The sequence below is a fragment of the Pygocentrus nattereri genome, chromosome 19 (genome assembly GCF_015220715.1).
Source record: "Pygocentrus nattereri isolate fPygNat1 chromosome 19, fPygNat1.pri, whole genome shotgun sequence".
Classification (NCBI taxonomy): domain Eukaryota; kingdom Metazoa; phylum Chordata; class Actinopteri; order Characiformes; family Serrasalmidae; genus Pygocentrus; species Pygocentrus nattereri.
In genome coordinates, this window is record NC_051229.1 from 25015176 (window position 1) to 25021624 (window position 6449).

The following is a 6449-nucleotide window of genomic DNA, read 5'->3' on the forward strand; positions in this document are numbered from 1 at the left end:
CTGGCATCCACCGCGGCAAAAAAATGTATACTTAAAAACTGGAAATCTACAGAACCTCCAAGCCAGAAACATTGGATTAACGAACTGCTATCATACTGTACTCCTGAAAAGATCCTCCACTCAGTACGGGGGACTCTAACAGAGTTTGATCGGACATTGTCTCCCTTTTTAAACATTCTAAGACGACTGGACTTGCGAGACTGATTTGCATCACTCTTCACTGGTCTGCTTGTAACTCTTATATTTTATCTTTAATGGCCATTTATGTCAAATGCAAATGTAAAATTTAATTTATACACTGTGGTTTAGAGAGAGGGGTGGGGTGGGTGGGTTTTTCTCTTTTTTTTTCTTTTCTTTTTTTTCCTCTTCTTTTTTATCTTTTCCTTTCTAAAAAAAAATGTACTGTTGTTATGTTCACTAACTGTTATCCTCTACTGAAGTTTTGTACATTTTCAATAAATATATCTATACAAAAAAAAAAGATTAACAAACTGAAAGGACGAAAACTGTATGTCCATTCAACATCATCAAGACTACACAAAATGCTATACTCATATTAAAATATACTTGCCTTTCTTTTATGCCTGAAGTGACTCTCATCTATAACAATGAACTGCCTGCGTCCTCCAATATGCTGTCCTTTCCTTCTTCTGAGTTTTTCCATTGATATCACACAAGCCTCTCTCACCTTTCTGGCCATTTTTGATAGAGTTGCTGAACTCCCTGCTATTTCATCAGCAATCATGTCAATTTGGCATAAGCGCAGACCTTGAGAAAACCTGTAGGCACATAATGATTCAAAACTTTTTAATTATTTCTAACACCTCACCAATACTCTGATTATATGAATTTAAGTTGTAAAATGCATTTAGTGCAGTGTATGGATATCTAAAAATGGAACGGCTTTTGTTGTTGTTTTGTTTTGACGTGCTTTTGTTCACCTGAAATGTTTGCTTTGCTTAATTTTAAACAAAGAACATTTTTCACTTAAACATAAGTAAACTTGCTCATTAGCACATTAAGTGCCTTTACAGGTTGCACTGTAAACATATACAGTGCAGAAACACAGTCATTGTACATTCTGAACAAGAATAATATTTAGTATTTGGTAATATTAAACTCAAGAGCAAAGTTCAAATGGCCACCCTGCCCACACCTGTAATATGCAGCAATAGAATGCTGTTGCTAAGACGTAGTAAACCTGTATGAGTACGCTGCTTTCACCTATACACAAATTCCATCCATTTGAAGAGAGACACTTTGGAACGAGTAAAAACAGAGTTGTGCCTGACAGATCTCTTTACTTGCTGTCCTCTGTGGATAGCCCGTTGACACCTCCTGCATGGATAAGAATTATATTTATGTCCAACTTGTATTTAAGGTAAAGGGTATTTAGGATAGTCACGTTCAATTCCAGCACTAAATTACTATTCATTATAGAGAAGGGTGATATGGCAAAATCATACTAAGTTTATGATTTCTGACATCTGATAAGTTAGAACAGACAATGTAGTTTCACTTTTTAAAGTGTGATCAAAAACTGTTCAAATTATTTGTATAGAACATTTCACACTGGGCTGCACTAATTCCAATTTAACAGGACTAACATATAAACTAAGGACATCATTAACTGCAATAAACACCATCATATTGCCAAACCCTAATTCAATGTTTCACACCTTTAAATGCATTTCAAAGCATAAACGGCATAGAGGTATTTGATTAAAAACTAAAATAACAAAAACAAATACAAAATGTATTTCACATAATAAGATTTACTTTCTGTAATGGCTATTTGTTAAACAATAGTTTATTTTCTGCCAACTAAATAACATTTTAGATAAGGTTAACTTAAATGCTGTTAACTCACATTAAAAAGCGTGACGTGACTTACCATTCATAGCAGTCCGAGCTGTTGCTGACTGTCAGCTTCATCTTGTGGTTTACAAAGACTGCATTTCACCTTTCTTTGTAGTAGTTTCTTCTTTTGGAGCCACTTTATTAATTTTAAATGTTTTCTTTTTGATTTCTTGCCCTCGATCAGTTTCCTCACTTTTTTCTCTAAATACATTTTGGCGCAATTATAACCGGATGAGCTGCAGTTAAATATGCACCACTGGAGTGTATGAGATTCAACATTTTATCACCATCTATTAGCTATATATTGTACATATTTATATTAAGCATGCATAATGCACATTTAGATACTTTTTTACTTCACAAACTAACTTGATTTCCGTTTAATGGTTTATTTGTATTTTTAAATACGAATAAACTATTAAAAGTAAAGGTGGAACGTTGGTGGACGAGTTGAGTTTATTCAGGACTGCACCAGGGGGCGCAGCAACACGCACGCTGTAGAGGTTTCGCGGTAATGGAGTTAAACGCAGCCGCTTTAACTCGCTCCAGGCGAGCTCACAGGGGAAATAAAGGTAAAACGTCGCCATCGACAAAGACAAACAAGCCAACGGAAGACAACAGGGATGGAGAGCACGGCGCAGGTGAGGGGCGTTAATGTGGTTACACAGCCAGCTACCTGTCTGCTAGCTATTCACGAGCTTCGCGGGGCGCCCGGCGGACATGCGCGAGTCAGCTCGCAGCTGTTTTAACATCCTCGTTCCAATTCGGTTCGGCTAACTACTGAGCTAGTACGGGTTTGCTCTGAATATCACTGGAGAAAAGTTTATGATGACGGAGAGGAGGCTCATCGCTCCCGCGATCACTGCATGAGCCTCTCAGCCAGCATTTCAGTCCGCCAGTATTTCAGTCCGCCAGCATTTCAGTCAGCCAGCATTTCAGTCAGCCAGCATTTCAGTCAGCCAGCATTTCAGTCAGTCAGTATTTCAGTCAGTATTTCAGTCAGCCAGCATTTCAGTCAGTCAGCATTTCAGCCAGTCAGTATTTCAGTCAGCCAGCATTTCAGTCAGCATTTCAGTCAGTATTTCAATTAGCCAGTCAGCCAGCATTTCAGTCAGCCAGCATTTCAGTCAGCCAGCATTTCAGTCAGCCAGCATTCTCTCATGGCTGTTGGGGTAAAGCAGCTAATATTCTGTTGATGCTATCTTGTTAGGTCTTGTGAGAAATGTATAATGCACAGAAATAGTTTAGAATAATTATCCTTTCAGCTCTCAATAAATAGAAAAGAAACTTGTTATTGAGAAATGTTAACATCACATTACATTTTAAAACAGCTCACTATATATGTAAGTATTGCATTGATACAATATCAAAACAGTCTCAGCAACAAGATTAATTTCTTTAATTCTTTGAAAATATTACAGCCCCCCTGTTAGCCCCAACAGCTGCAATGTCCTTGAAAAAACAACAGATTCTGCTGGCTGAAGCAAAGAAGAACGAAGAGGCTATGTCAAAAACAATTGCTGACCTGAAAGAAGAAAGGGACAGTCTTCTAAAACAATTAGCCAAATGTAAGTATTTTTTTTAATTAATAGAGGTACAATGTGGCTATGTGTAGTCTTATTGACCTTATTGGTTACTTTGCCCTGTTATTAGTCACCGTTTCACTAGAGTTCTGTGCACATGATTTATGCCAGACATCACTAATACAGGAGGCTAAGGTGGCTAACTACCCCCACACAGACATGCCTTGCTCATAGTGTAAGAATATTTTGTGTTTGTCCAGGTTTTATATATGTATGAATATATATGCATATACATGTATGAATAAAAGTTTGGGCAGCCCTTGTCAAAATTAAGTTTGAGCACTATGCATGGTCAGTACTCTTCCTACCACTGTTCCTACCGAAAGGCTTGTAACTCTGAGATTCGTGAGCACTGCTCTTTCGAGGTGTTTTCACAGATATTTGAGGAAAACCTTTCAGTATTCTGTTGCAGAAGACATCCTCTTTTCATTGAAATGAATCAATTCTTCCCTCTACCAGTGAAAGCATGAAACATTTCTATTTTCTCCAAACATTTGCTCATTGTGGCCAAAAAAGTTCTATTTTTAGTTAATCAGTCCACATGACTTGTTTCTTAAATGTATTCCTTTGAGAATTTCAGATGCTCAATTTTGTTGTGGGATGTTGGACAAGATTTGTTTCTGATGACTCTTCCATGAAAATCATATTTCGGCAAGTGTCTCTGCACAGTAGAACCTTTCCCCACCACTCCAAAGTCTGACAAATCTTGAAGGTCTTTTGCAATCAAATGGAGGTTTTGATTTGCCTTTCTAGCAGTGCGACAAGCAGTTCTCTCAGACACTGTTTGGTTTCTTCTTGTAGCCTTCTGCTTTGTTGTCATGAATTATTGTAATTTTCTGAGTGCTAGGCAGCTGCTTGGAGAAGCCCATTGGTCGCTGATTGTTGAGACAAGGTTTGAGAATTTATAAAGCTTTGAAATTTGCATTGCCTGGCCTTTCCTTACAATCATTGTGAACTAGTTATGGCCCTTAAAAGCTAATTAAGGTCTGAGACTATCTGAGAGTTTAAAAGTTATCTGAGAGTTTAAATCTCTTGGGCTGCCTGAACTTTTGCATGGTGCTCCTTTCCATGTTTCCCACACTCCTATTGTACAAAACAAAAGTAATACAATTATCTTGCTAAAAGATTGAAAATAATGTTGTTTTTTTATGCCTTATGGAGATCAGCTTTATGTAGGTCTATTTTACTAGTGCTGGAATCATTTGCAAAAAAAAAAATCTGTTATTTCTCATGTCTCATTAATGTTTGGTTTGTTTGATATTAGACCAGAAGAAGGATCAGAAAGGTGACTCAGCAGAGGAAGATTCGATTGATCTTTGTGGGGACCAAGACTCCGAGTGGTCTGACTCGTCTTCATCCACTACATCATCCTCTTCTACATCAACCTCAAGTTCCACTGATGAGCGGAGAAAGAAAGGAAAGAAACACAAGTGCTGCCACAAGAAAAAGCTCAAGAGAAAGAAGAGAATAAAAGAACAACAGGGAAAGATCCAACAATTTAGACAGAGAGGTAAATGAAACCACAACTAACCCATTGATATATCTAATATTCTACTTGCTGTAAAACAGAGCTGTTCATAAATCTGAGTGGAGTTTTGGGGTCTATGTCTATGAGTTGAGCCTTGAGTCATAAGTAAAAGCTAAAACAATTAGCCTTCCATTACACAAAAACATTACAATGCTTAAAAAAAAGACAAAACAACTTGAAACAAATGGTTAGTCTGCAGTTTATATATTATGTAAGCTTGTAAACATCTCTGCCCTATCAGTTTTTTCTAACAAAAGGCTCATGTTTAAAGCTTTGTCTAAGCAGATAATGTGGTGAGGTGCAGGAGAACAACACTGAAGTAATGTCTGCCCAACACTGTATCAGTTACCAAACTAAAAGGCAAAGACTAGATTAGATCTGAAATATTTTATTCATTTACTGCATTAAGGTTAGCCGTTCAAATCAGTTTCAGTTCTCTGTCAGAAAACTCATAAGTCCTAAGTCTTGAGTTTTAAATAATTCAGGAGTTGCTGACTAGAGTCCTGCTGTATAAAATGAAATAAGATTAAGGGACTGATGGAAAATTAAGGGAATATATCAGTTGATTTGTTTGTAATGTTTTTAATTTTTTATTATTTTATCTTTGTGTTGTTTCTCTATAGCAGGAAATCCTCAGCAGGCTGTAAGAAGATACAGAAAGATTTTGCAGCAGTACAAGAGGGGGAAAAAATCTTCGTACTGCCTACAAGGCCATTGGTGTAGATAGAAAAAGTGGCCAGTGCTCCCATTGCAGAGCTTGCAATTGTGGCACCTCAAGAGACCTGTTGGAGGGTTACTCACGACAAGAGAAATTGCAAGTGTTTGCAAAGAAGTGCATGGATATTTTAAACAATGATGCACAGCTGTTGACCACTGTGGAAATGTACAAAAAGAAAAACAAACTTTTACCTTTAATGAAAAGAAAATAAGAAGCTTGTTTTTCTGTTTACTACAGCTGGCAACACTCTTGAATTAGGAGTTAGATGTTGTGCATAATAGAGTCAAATTAGCACTTTTCAGAGGACATTTGTTAAGAGCCCTCTGTGTTTTCTTTGTCTTTTAAAATTTTTGCAAAGAGAGTAAAAATATTTGCTACTGTGTTTGTTACAAAGTAAAGAAACTACAGCCTGATTATTCAGTTGCTTTTTTGGTTTATTCAATAAAGTTCTAACTACCCTGTTATCTCCTTTTGAGGTTTCCCTGTGATTTTAAGGTCCTAAAGCCCAAAGGCAGGTAAAAAACAAATGTATACCAGCTTATGCTCGATACTTACATTGAGTAAATGTCCATAAATTGTTTTTTTTTTGTTGTTTGTTTCGACTTTAGATTAGGGGCTGCAAAATGTTTTATAAATGTTGACCAATTAATGTATAAATGACTTAACAGAAGGACTTTAGTTTGTAAATGACTTATACGCATTTTTAGATATTTATATATATGGAATAGTTCCCACTTTAGATTAGGGGCTGCAAATAATT

At 36.7% G+C, this 6449-nt stretch overlaps 1 pseudogene; it reads left to right on the forward strand.

The window, feature by feature from the left end:
• Positions 1-2320: 2320 nt before the first annotated feature.
• Positions 2321-6153, forward strand: LOC108438571 (annotated as a pseudogene).
• Positions 6154-6449: the final 296 nt, after the last annotated feature.